General features: G+C 44.5%; 5 non-coding genes across 5 annotated transcripts; all 5 read left to right on the forward strand.

The window, feature by feature from the left end:
* The first annotated feature begins 263 nt into the window (after positions 1–263).
* On the forward strand, positions 264–454 carry LOC141274018 (U2 spliceosomal RNA). Its single transcript, XR_012322314.1, has one exon. It is a non-coding gene; the product is annotated as a U2 spliceosomal RNA (small nuclear RNA).
* Positions 455–1,569: 1,115 nt separating this feature from the next.
* Positions 1,570–1,760, forward strand: LOC141274019 (U2 spliceosomal RNA). The gene has a single exon (XR_012322315.1). It is a non-coding gene; the product is annotated as a U2 spliceosomal RNA (small nuclear RNA).
* A 1,115-nt stretch (positions 1,761–2,875) lies between these two features.
* On the forward strand, positions 2,876–3,066 carry LOC141274020 (U2 spliceosomal RNA). Its single transcript, XR_012322316.1, has one exon. It is a non-coding gene; the product is annotated as a U2 spliceosomal RNA (small nuclear RNA).
* A 1,115-nt stretch (positions 3,067–4,181) lies between these two features.
* On the forward strand, positions 4,182–4,372 carry LOC141274021 (U2 spliceosomal RNA). The gene has a single exon (XR_012322317.1). It is a non-coding gene; the product is annotated as a U2 spliceosomal RNA (small nuclear RNA).
* A 1,115-nt stretch (positions 4,373–5,487) lies between these two features.
* LOC141274022 (U2 spliceosomal RNA) lies at positions 5,488–5,678 on the forward strand. The gene has a single exon (XR_012322318.1). It is a non-coding gene; the product is annotated as a U2 spliceosomal RNA (small nuclear RNA).
* The last annotated feature ends 4,726 nt before the right edge of the window (positions 5,679–10,404 follow it).

The following is a 10,404-nucleotide window of genomic DNA, read 5'->3' on the forward strand; positions in this document are numbered from 1 at the left end:
CCCCGCCTTAATTGGTTCTCCTCCCTTCCAACGGTGTTGAGGCGGGTGGGAACAGCAGGGGGTGAAGGTGCTGTGTTTAAAGAGGTGGAGTTATGCAGATCTAAAACGCGTGGATTGCAGCAGCAGCAAGCCGAAAAGTGCAGGCATGTAAGGGATCTAGAGGTTGACAACATGTCTTCTTAACGGGAGTCCAGGAGCTCATCTCCACAAATGGACTTTTCAGGATCCTTGGGTGGCTCCGTAGTTTGAAACCAATTCTGGTTATCGCTTCTCGGCCTTTTGGCTAAGATCAAGTGTAGTATCTGTTCTTATCAGTTTAATATCTGATACGTCCCCTATCTGGGGACCATATATTAAATGGATTTTTAGAACAGGGAGATGGAAAAAGAGCTTGCTCTGTCCACTCCACGCATTGACCTGGTATTGCAGTATCTCCAGGACCGGTGCACCCCTTCTTTAATGCAGTTTCTAAAATCAGAAAGAATTGAATTCAATGTTTTTTGTTCATTTTGCTTGTTTGTCGGATTTGGGGATGGACTCTTTGGCTTTGCTTTTCTTCTCCTCATTGGATTTTTCATGTTCAAAGTTGCAGAAGCCAGATTACAAGCTCATTTTGGTTCAACTTCAGCAACTGTGCATTGCATTGCCATGTAATGTGATGCAATGCTATCTTTCTAGCTCTCCCTTTTTACTTCCTTTTGGATAAACAGACATATTAGGCAAGCATTTTGGAGCTTTCACCTAAATAACTACAGGTGGTGAGATAAGCTGCACAATATAATTGACCTTTCAGTATATTGTTGCACACACACCATCTATTTAGCAAATGCCCTTGTTATCAACAGCAGCCTTTTAAACTCACCTGAGCTAACAGGTATGTGCGCTGGTTACTCTGCTGCGCTTAAAATTTCTTTTTTGGTTTGCTACAATGCCTTTTCTGAAACGTTGTCTCCTTCTGCTGGAACACTGACTTCTTTCATTTAATGCCTGCAGACTATAAAAGAGAACCCAACCCAAAAAGTTTGGTTGATTAGTCTGTGGCATTCTGTTAAACTGTTGCTTATGGCGGTCTCTGTGAGCTTCTCAGCGACATTCAGCCAGCCAGGTATCCTGCCTGCAGTAGATGGAATGTGGCAATGGAACGCTGGCTGCGCGTGTCATAATAGGCTCTGAGCCTTTATATACCTGTGCACAGCAGCAGCCACCTTCAGTCTGCTGCTGGACAGCCAGCAGCAGCAGCAGCAGGAGAGGTATGTAATCAGGAGCCCTCCTGCTAAGGGTAGACAGCTGCTCGTTCCACCCCACCCCCCGCCTTAATTGGTTCTCCTCCCTTCCAACGGTGTTGAGGCGGGTGGGAACAGCAGGGGGTGAAGGTGCTGTGTTTAAAGAGGTGGAGTTATGCAGATCTAAAACGCGTGGATTGCAGCAGCAGCAAGCCGAAAAGTGCAGGCATGTAAGGGATCTAGAGGTTGACAACATGTCTTCTTAACGGGAGTCCAGGAGCTCATCTCCACAAATGGACTTTTCAGGATCCTTGGGTGGCTCCGTAGTTTGAAACCAATTCTGGTTATCGCTTCTCGGCCTTTTGGCTAAGATCAAGTGTAGTATCTGTTCTTATCAGTTTAATATCTGATACGTCCCCTATCTGGGGACCATATATTAAATGGATTTTTAGAACAGGGAGATGGAAAAAGAGCTTGCTCTGTCCACTCCACGCATTGACCTGGTATTGCAGTATCTCCAGGACCGGTGCACCCCTTCTTTAATGCAGTTTCTAAAATCAGAAAGAATTGAATTCAATGTTTTTTGTTCATTTTGCTTGTTTGTCGGATTTGGGGATGGACTCTTTGGCTTTGCTTTTCTTCTCCTCATTGGATTTTTCATGTTCAAAGTTGCAGAAGCCAGATTACAAGCTCATTTTGGTTCAACTTCAGCAACTGTGCATTGCATTGCCATGTAATGTGATGCAATGCTATCTTTCTAGCTCTCCCTTTTTACTTCCTTTTGGATAAACAGACATATTAGGCAAGCATTTTGGAGCTTTCACCTAAATAACTACAGGTGGTGAGATAAGCTGCACAATATAATTGACCTTTCAGTATATTGTTGCACACACACCATCTATTTAGCAAATGCCCTTGTTATCAACAGCAGCCTTTTAAACTCACCTGAGCTAACAGGTATGTGCGCTGGTTACTCTGCTGCGCTTAAAATTTCTTTTTTGGTTTGCTACAATGCCTTTTCTGAAACGTTGTCTCCTTCTGCTGGAACACTGACTTCTTTCATTTAATGCCTGCAGACTATAAAAGAGAACCCAACCCAAAAAGTTTGGTTGATTAGTCTGTGGCATTCTGTTAAACTGTTGCTTATGGCGGTCTCTGTGAGCTTCTCAGCGACATTCAGCCAGCCAGGTATCCTGCCTGCAGTAGATGGAATGTGGCAATGGAACGCTGGCTGCGCGTGTCATAATAGGCTCTGAGCCTTTATATACCTGTGCACAGCAGCAGCCACCTTCAGTCTGCTGCTGGACAGCCAGCAGCAGCAGCAGCAGGAGAGGTATGTAATCAGGAGCCCTCCTGCTAAGGGTAGACAGCTGCTCGTTCCACCCCACCCCCTGCCTTAATTGGTTCTCCTCCCTTCCAACGGTGTTGAGGCGGGTGGGAACAGCAGGGGGTGAAGGTGCTGTGTTTAAAGAGGTGGAGTTATGCAGATCTAAAACGCGTGGATTGCAGCAGCAGCAAGCCGAAAAGTGCAGGCATGTAAGGGATCTAGAGGTTGACAACATGTCTTCTTAACGGGAGTCCAGGAGCTCATCTCCACAAATGGACTTTTCAGGATCCTTGGGTGGCTCCGTAGTTTGAAACCAATTCTGGTTATCGCTTCTCGGCCTTTTGGCTAAGATCAAGTGTAGTATCTGTTCTTATCAGTTTAATATCTGATACGTCCCCTATCTGGGGACCATATATTAAATGGATTTTTAGAACAGGGAGATGGAAAAAGAGCTTGCTCTGTCCACTCCACGCATTGACCTGGTATTGCAGTATCTCCAGGACCGGTGCACCCCTTCTTTAATGCAGTTTCTAAAATCAGAAAGAATTGAATTCAATGTTTTTTGTTCATTTTGCTTGTTTGTCGGATTTGGGGATGGACTCTTTGGCTTTGCTTTTCTTCTCCTCATTGGATTTTTCATGTTCAAAGTTGCAGAAGCCAGATTACAAGCTCATTTTGGTTCAACTTCAGCAACTGTGCATTGCATTGCCATGTAATGTGATGCAATGCTATCTTTCTAGCTCTCCCTTTTTACTTCCTTTTGGATAAACAGACATATTAGGCAAGCATTTTGGAGCTTTCACCTAAATAACTACAGGTGGTGAGATAAGCTGCACAATATAATTGACCTTTCAGTATATTGTTGCACACACACCATCTATTTAGCAAATGCCCTTGTTATCAACAGCAGCCTTTTAAACTCACCTGAGCTAACAGGTATGTGCGCTGGTTACTCTGCTGCGCTTAAAATTTCTTTTTTGGTTTGCTACAATGCCTTTTCTGAAACGTTGTCTCCTTCTGCTGGAACACTGACTTCTTTCATTTAATGCCTGCAGACTATAAAAGAGAACCCAACCCAAAAAGTTTGGTTGATTAGTCTGTGGCATTCTGTTAAACTGTTGCTTATGGCGGTCTCTGTGAGCTTCTCAGCGACATTCAGCCAGCCAGGTATCCTGCCTGCAGTAGATGGAATGTGGCAATGGAACGCTGGCTGCGCGTGTCATAATAGGCTCTGAGCCTTTATATACCTGTGCACAGCAGCAGCCACCTTCAGTCTGCTGCTGGACAGCCAGCAGCAGCAGCAGCAGGAGAGGTATGTAATCAGGAGCCCTCCTGCTAAGGGTAGACAGCTGCTCGTTCCACCCCACCCCCCGCCTTAATTGGTTCTCCTCCCTTCCAACGGTGTTGAGGCGGGTGGGAACAGCAGGGGGTGAAGGTGCTGTGTTTAAAGAGGTGGAGTTATGCAGATCTAAAACGCGTGGATTGCAGCAGCAGCAAGCCGAAAAGTGCAGGCATGTAAGGGATCTAGAGGTTGACAACATGTCTTCTTAACGGGAGTCCAGGAGCTCATCTCCACAAATGGACTTTTCAGGATCCTTGGGTGGCTCCGTAGTTTGAAACCAATTCTGGTTATCGCTTCTCGGCCTTTTGGCTAAGATCAAGTGTAGTATCTGTTCTTATCAGTTTAATATCTGATACGTCCCCTATCTGGGGACCATATATTAAATGGATTTTTAGAACAGGGAGATGGAAAAAGAGCTTGCTCTGTCCACTCCACGCATTGACCTGGTATTGCAGTATCTCCAGGACCGGTGCACCCCTTCTTTAATGCAGTTTCTAAAATCAGAAAGAATTGAATTCAATGTTTTTTGTTCATTTTGCTTGTTTGTCGGATTTGGGGATGGACTCTTTGGCTTTGCTTTTCTTCTCCTCATTGGATTTTTCATGTTCAAAGTTGCAGAAGCCAGATTACAAGCTCATTTTGGTTCAACTTCAGCAACTGTGCATTGCATTGCCATGTAATGTGATGCAATGCTATCTTTCTAGCTCTCCCTTTTTACTTCCTTTTGGATAAACAGACATATTAGGCAAGCATTTTGGAGCTTTCACCTAAATAACTACAGGTGGTGAGATAAGCTGCACAATATAATTGACCTTTCAGTATATTGTTGCACACACACCATCTATTTAGCAAATGCCCTTGTTATCAACAGCAGCCTTTTAAACTCACCTGAGCTAACAGGTATGTGCGCTGGTTACTCTGCTGCGCTTAAAATTTCTTTTTTGGTTTGCTACAATGCCTTTTCTGAAACGTTGTCTCCTTCTGCTGGAACACTGACTTCTTTCATTTAATGCCTGCAGACTATAAAAGAGAACCCAACCCAAAAAGTTTGGTTGATTAGTCTGTGGCATTCTGTTAAACTGTTGCTTATGGCGGTCTCTGTGAGCTTCTCAGCGACATTCAGCCAGCCAGGTATCCTGCCTGCAGTAGATGGAATGTGGCAATGGAACGCTGGCTGCGCGTGTCATAATAGGCTCTGAGCCTTTATATACCTGTGCACAGCAGCAGCCACCTTCAGTCTGCTGCTGGACAGCCAGCAGCAGCAGCAGCAGGAGAGGTATGTAATCAGGAGCCCTCCTGCTAAGGGTAGACAGCTGCTCGTTCCACCCCACCCCCCGCCTTAATTGGTTCTCCTCCCTTCCAACGGTGTTGAGGCGGGTGGGAACAGCAGGGGGTGAAGGTGCTGTGTTTAAAGAGGTGGAGTTATGCAGATCTAAAACGCGTGGATTGCAGCAGCAGCAAGCCGAAAAGTGCAGGCATGTAAGGGATCTAGAGGTTGACAACATGTCTTCTTAACGGGAGTCCAGGAGCTCATCTCCACAAATGGACTTTTCAGGATCCTTGGGTGGCTCCGTAGTTTGAAACCAATTCTGGTTATCGCTTCTCGGCCTTTTGGCTAAGATCAAGTGTAGTATCTGTTCTTATCAGTTTAATATCTGATACGTCCCCTATCTGGGGACCATATATTAAATGGATTTTTAGAACAGGGAGATGGAAAAAGAGCTTGCTCTGTCCACTCCACGCATTGACCTGGTATTGCAGTATCTCCAGGACCGGTGCACCCCTTCTTTAATGCAGTTTCTAAAATCAGAAAGAATTGAATTCAATGTTTTTTGTTCATTTTGCTTGTTTGTCGGATTTGGGGATGGACTCTTTGGCTTTGCTTTTCTTCTCCTCATTGGATTTTTCATGTTCAAAGTTGCAGAAGCCAGATTACAAGCTCATTTTGGTTCAACTTCAGCAACTGTGCATTGCATTGCCATGTAATGTGATGCAATGCTATCTTTCTAGCTCTCCCTTTTTACTTCCTTTTGGATAAACAGACATATTAGGCAAGCATTTTGGAGCTTTCACCTAAATAACTACAGGTGGTGAGATAAGCTGCACAATATAATTGACCTTTCAGTATATTGTTGCACACACACCATCTATTTAGCAAATGCCCTTGTTATCAACAGCAGCCTTTTAAACTCACCTGAGCTAACAGGTATGTGCGCTGGTTACTCTGCTGCGCTTAAAATTTCTTTTTTGGTTTGCTACAATGCCTTTTCTGAAACGTTGTCTCCTTCTGCTGGAACACTGACTTCTTTCATTTAATGCCTGCAGACTATAAAAGAGAACCCAACCCAAAAAGTTTGGTTGATTAGTCTGTGGCATTCTGTTAAACTGTTGCTTATGGCGGTCTCTGTGAGCTTCTCAGCGACATTCAGCCAGCCAGGTATCCTGCCTGCAGTAGATGGAATGTGGCAATGGAACGCTGGCTGCGCGTGTCATAATAGGCTCTGAGCCTTTATATACCTGTGCACAGCAGCAGCCACCTTCAGTCTGCTGCTGGACAGCCAGCAGCAGCAGCAGCAGGAGAGGTATGTAATCAGGAGCCCTCCTGCTAAGGGTAGACAGCTGCTCGTTCCACCCCACCCCCCGCCTTAATTGGTTCTCCTCCCTTCCAACGGTGTTGAGGCGGGTGGGAACAGCAGGGGGTGAAGGTGCTGTGTTTAAAGAGGTGGAGTTATGCAGATCTAAAACGCGTGGATTGCAGCAGCAGCAAGCCGAAAAGTGCAGGCATGTAAGGGATCTAGAGGTTGACAACATGTCTTCTTAACGGGAGTCCAGGAGCTCATCTCCACAAATGGACTTTTCAGGATCCTTGGGTGGCTCCGTAGTTTGAAACCAATTCTGGTTATCGCTTCTCGGCCTTTTGGCTGCGATCGTATGACTGTACCTTGATTGGTGCGAGTCTCCTGGAGGAATCCGGACCCTTTTGTGGAGGATTTTCTGCTTTTTCCTGTGGTATTCCATACCGACAGAATCCAAGATGTCTTTTGTGAAGAACACCATCCGTTTGTCCGTGGATCCATCTGACCAGAACAAGAACAACGTGGTTTTCATTGTCCAAGACATCGTTGAAGTCAAAGCTGGAGCAAGACGTTCTGAGATCTTCAGTGTCAACGAATTTTCACGTCAAGGTAATTATGACGTTACCTTTATGGACCAGGATGTTTGCCTTAATGTCTTTGAATGGCTCCGTGGTCACTCTAGTGACCCCTGCTTGGAAGGAGTTAGATGGGAACCTTTGTTTGGTCTGCAAGAAAAGGAGGTGACTGTGACTGTCTATAACCCTTTTACAGACCCTGAGCTGCTGGAGTGCTTCCTCTCTCGCTACTGTGAATATGTGCGGAAGGGAGTGAAGCAAGTCAATTGTCTAGGAATCTTTAACTGTCAGTATAAATTCCGTGTGAAATTGAAAAGGGATCCTGACAGTGTGGGGGGCTTTAGACACCCTCCATCAAATTTTTCCGTTGCAGGCTATAGAGGTTTCCTCTTTTACCCAGGCCAGCCCATGTTTTGCCGTAGATGCTTTTCTTTCGGACATACCATGGTAACATGCCTTAAAGGGCAGTGTTGCCGAAATTGCAGAAAGGAGGGGCATATGGCCAACCAGTGTCCAGAGGCCAAGTCCTGTGATGTCTGTGGGAGTAGTGATCACATGTATAAGGACTGTCCTATGAGTGCACCTAGACGTTCTGATAAAGAACAGAAGGAGGAAGAGCTGGAGAGGAGGCAGATGGCAAGCGCACTGAAAGTGCTGGAAAGATTGGAGAGGGAGGAGAGAGAGGGAAGGAGGCGGGAAACTGGTAGAGCCTCTCCCTCTACGGCGCCAGAGGAGGTGTCCCTGAGACCATGTTCTTCTTCTGCTGAAGAAATGAGGAAGAAGCGGAGGGAAGAAAAGGAGTTCTGGAGGGAAGTGGCAAAGGTGGAGAAAAAGGCAGTGTCTGCGAGAATATCTAGGAAAGTGGTGGAAGCAGAGCTGCCTGAGATGATGACTTTTGGAGAGGCAATGGACGCAACAGGATGTGAAGTGCAAATCTCGGAACCCGACAGTCCTGAACACCCTTCGGGTCCTGAAAACATTGAAGATTTTTCTTCGGAGGATGATAGGGGTGCAAAGAAGAGTCGTAGGGAGGATGGTGGGGGCAGTGATGATGCAGATTTTAGTGAGCCTCAGAGGAAGATCAGAACTGCCAGAATGAGGAGTGTGGCTGGTGAAGCCAGCGGGTCGGAAACCAGCTGTTCTGTTCTGATGGCGGAGGAGGATAGTGGTGGTGCTGGATAGTGTCACCATATAATATTGTAAATGTTTTTTCTTTTTATCCTCTTGTGAGCTTTGGTTTAGGCCAAAGGCTATTTCTTTGTGTAATTGGTGAAGGAGTAGAAGTATTATGGGATTTACCATAGTGTCCCAAAACGTAAGAGTGTTTAAAAGTAAAGTAAGAAGAGCTGCTATTTTTGAGTTTTTAGCTATGCAAAATGCATCTATTTTTTGTTTACAAGAATGTGGGGTAGTGGATGGTGTGAAAGGGGATGAATGGTCTTATGGAGCGTCTGTGTGGTCGGGGAGTGCATGTAATAAGAATGATGGTGTGGGTATTTTGGTTAAAGGAAGGGAGGTTGTTTTGAGTGATTATTTGGTTATTGAGGTGGGGAGATGTATCCTTGCTAATTTTGTATACAAGAATGTAAAGTTTTGTGTTATTAATGTTTATGCGCCAGTTGAAAAAAATGAGCGCAAAAATTTATTTGAAAAAATTAAGCTTTTTGTTCCAGGAAGAATACCTGTGGTAATTGTGGGTGATATGAACTGTGATGTGGGGAGAGTGAATGTGGATGTGTCTGGGAAAGCATTATTGGAGTTAGTGAATGATTTTGGGTTGTGTGATATGCAGCGCGTGTGTAACATGAATCCTTTGTTGAACACTTTCTTTTCTGAGAGTGGTAGGGTACAATCCAGATTGGATTATTGTTTTATTTCTAAAAATATGGTTTCTGTTAATTATAGGCAGGAAAACGTTCTTTTTTCAGATCATGTGTGTATGTTGTGTGAGTTGGATATAAAAGTTGATGGAGTGTTTGGGAGAGGATTGTGGAAGTTAAATGTTAAACTGTTAGAGAATGAAGATGTGAGAAAGGAGTATGAAAGGCGGTATGAAGAATGGTGTAAGCATAAAAATGAGTTTGGGAATGTTTGTGAGTGGTGGGACTGGGTGAAGAAACAAACAAAAATGTTCTTTAAAAATTTAGGATACAAGTATGCAGCAATTAAAAGAGAGAGTTTTGTTAAACTGAACGCGCGGTTGAGCGTTTTGTATAAGTTAAGGGAAGGAGGAGTTGAGGTGGAGGAGGATATTTTAGAGGTAAAAAAGGAGATTAGTGAGTTTTTGTTGGAGAGAGGGAGAAGCATAGTGTTTAGGGCAAAGATTGATAAGATGGAGCAGGATGAGAAATGTTCTCGGTTTTTCTTTAAAAAAGTTTTTGGAAAGAAACAGAGTATGAGCGTGGTGTATGGAGCAGATGGAAGTGAGGTGAGTGGAGAGGATATGTGTGAAGAGGTGGCTAAGTTTTATGAGGATCTGTATGCAGTGAAACAGAGGGATGAATGTTTGGAGAATGATGTTTTGAGTGTGTTAGAGAGTAAGTTGAGTGAAGCAGAAAGAGAGAGAGTGATGGGTGAGGTGACTGGTGATGAGGTATGGAAGGTTATGTGTAGTATGGCTTTGAATAAGACGCCGGGGGAGGATGGCCTCCCAGTAGAATTTTATCGTGTGATGTGGGGTGTGATTGGTAAGGACTTTGTGGATGTATGTAAGTATATGTGGGGAAACATGGAGGTGACTGAGAGTATGCGTGCAGGTATGGTTGTGTTAATTCCTAAGAAAGGGGATTTGAAAAGTCTGAGGAATTGGAGGCCAATAACGTTACTTAATTGTGATTATAAAATCTATGCAAAACTTATGGCTAATAGGATGCGTGATGTGATAGAGAGTGTGATTGGGGATGAGCAGTGTTGTGCGGTACCTGGGAGGCGGATTCATGAGTGTGTGTGTATGTTAAGAGATTGTCTATGGGATTGCATGGGTCGTAAGAAGAGTGTATTTTTGTTAAGTTTGGATTTTGAAAAGGCTTATGATAGGTTGTCGCATGGTTTTTTGTTCAGAGTGTTGTTAAAAATGGGTTTTCCGGCTGATTTTGTTGGGCGAGTGAGAAGTTTGTATGCGGGTGTTTATAGCTGTGTTTTAATGAATGGGTATGTGGGTAGGAAAGTGAATGTGTTTTCGGGTGTGCGACAGGGGTGTCCTTTGTCCCCTGTAGCATTTATTTGTGCAATTGAGCCATTGTTGTGTATGCTGAGGAAAGATAAGGTAATTCGTGGTGTGCAAGTGCCGGGAGGTGGAGGAAAAGAATGGAAGGTGAGTGGTTATATGGATGACGTGTGTGTATTATGTGATTCTGAATGT

Source organism: Phyllobates terribilis, unplaced genomic scaffold, assembly GCF_046119375.1.
Source record: "Phyllobates terribilis strain yellow unplaced genomic scaffold, ASM4611937v1 Scaffold_5__5_contigs__length_657084704, whole genome shotgun sequence".
In the NCBI taxonomy this organism is placed as follows: domain Eukaryota; kingdom Metazoa; phylum Chordata; class Amphibia; order Anura; family Dendrobatidae; genus Phyllobates; species Phyllobates terribilis.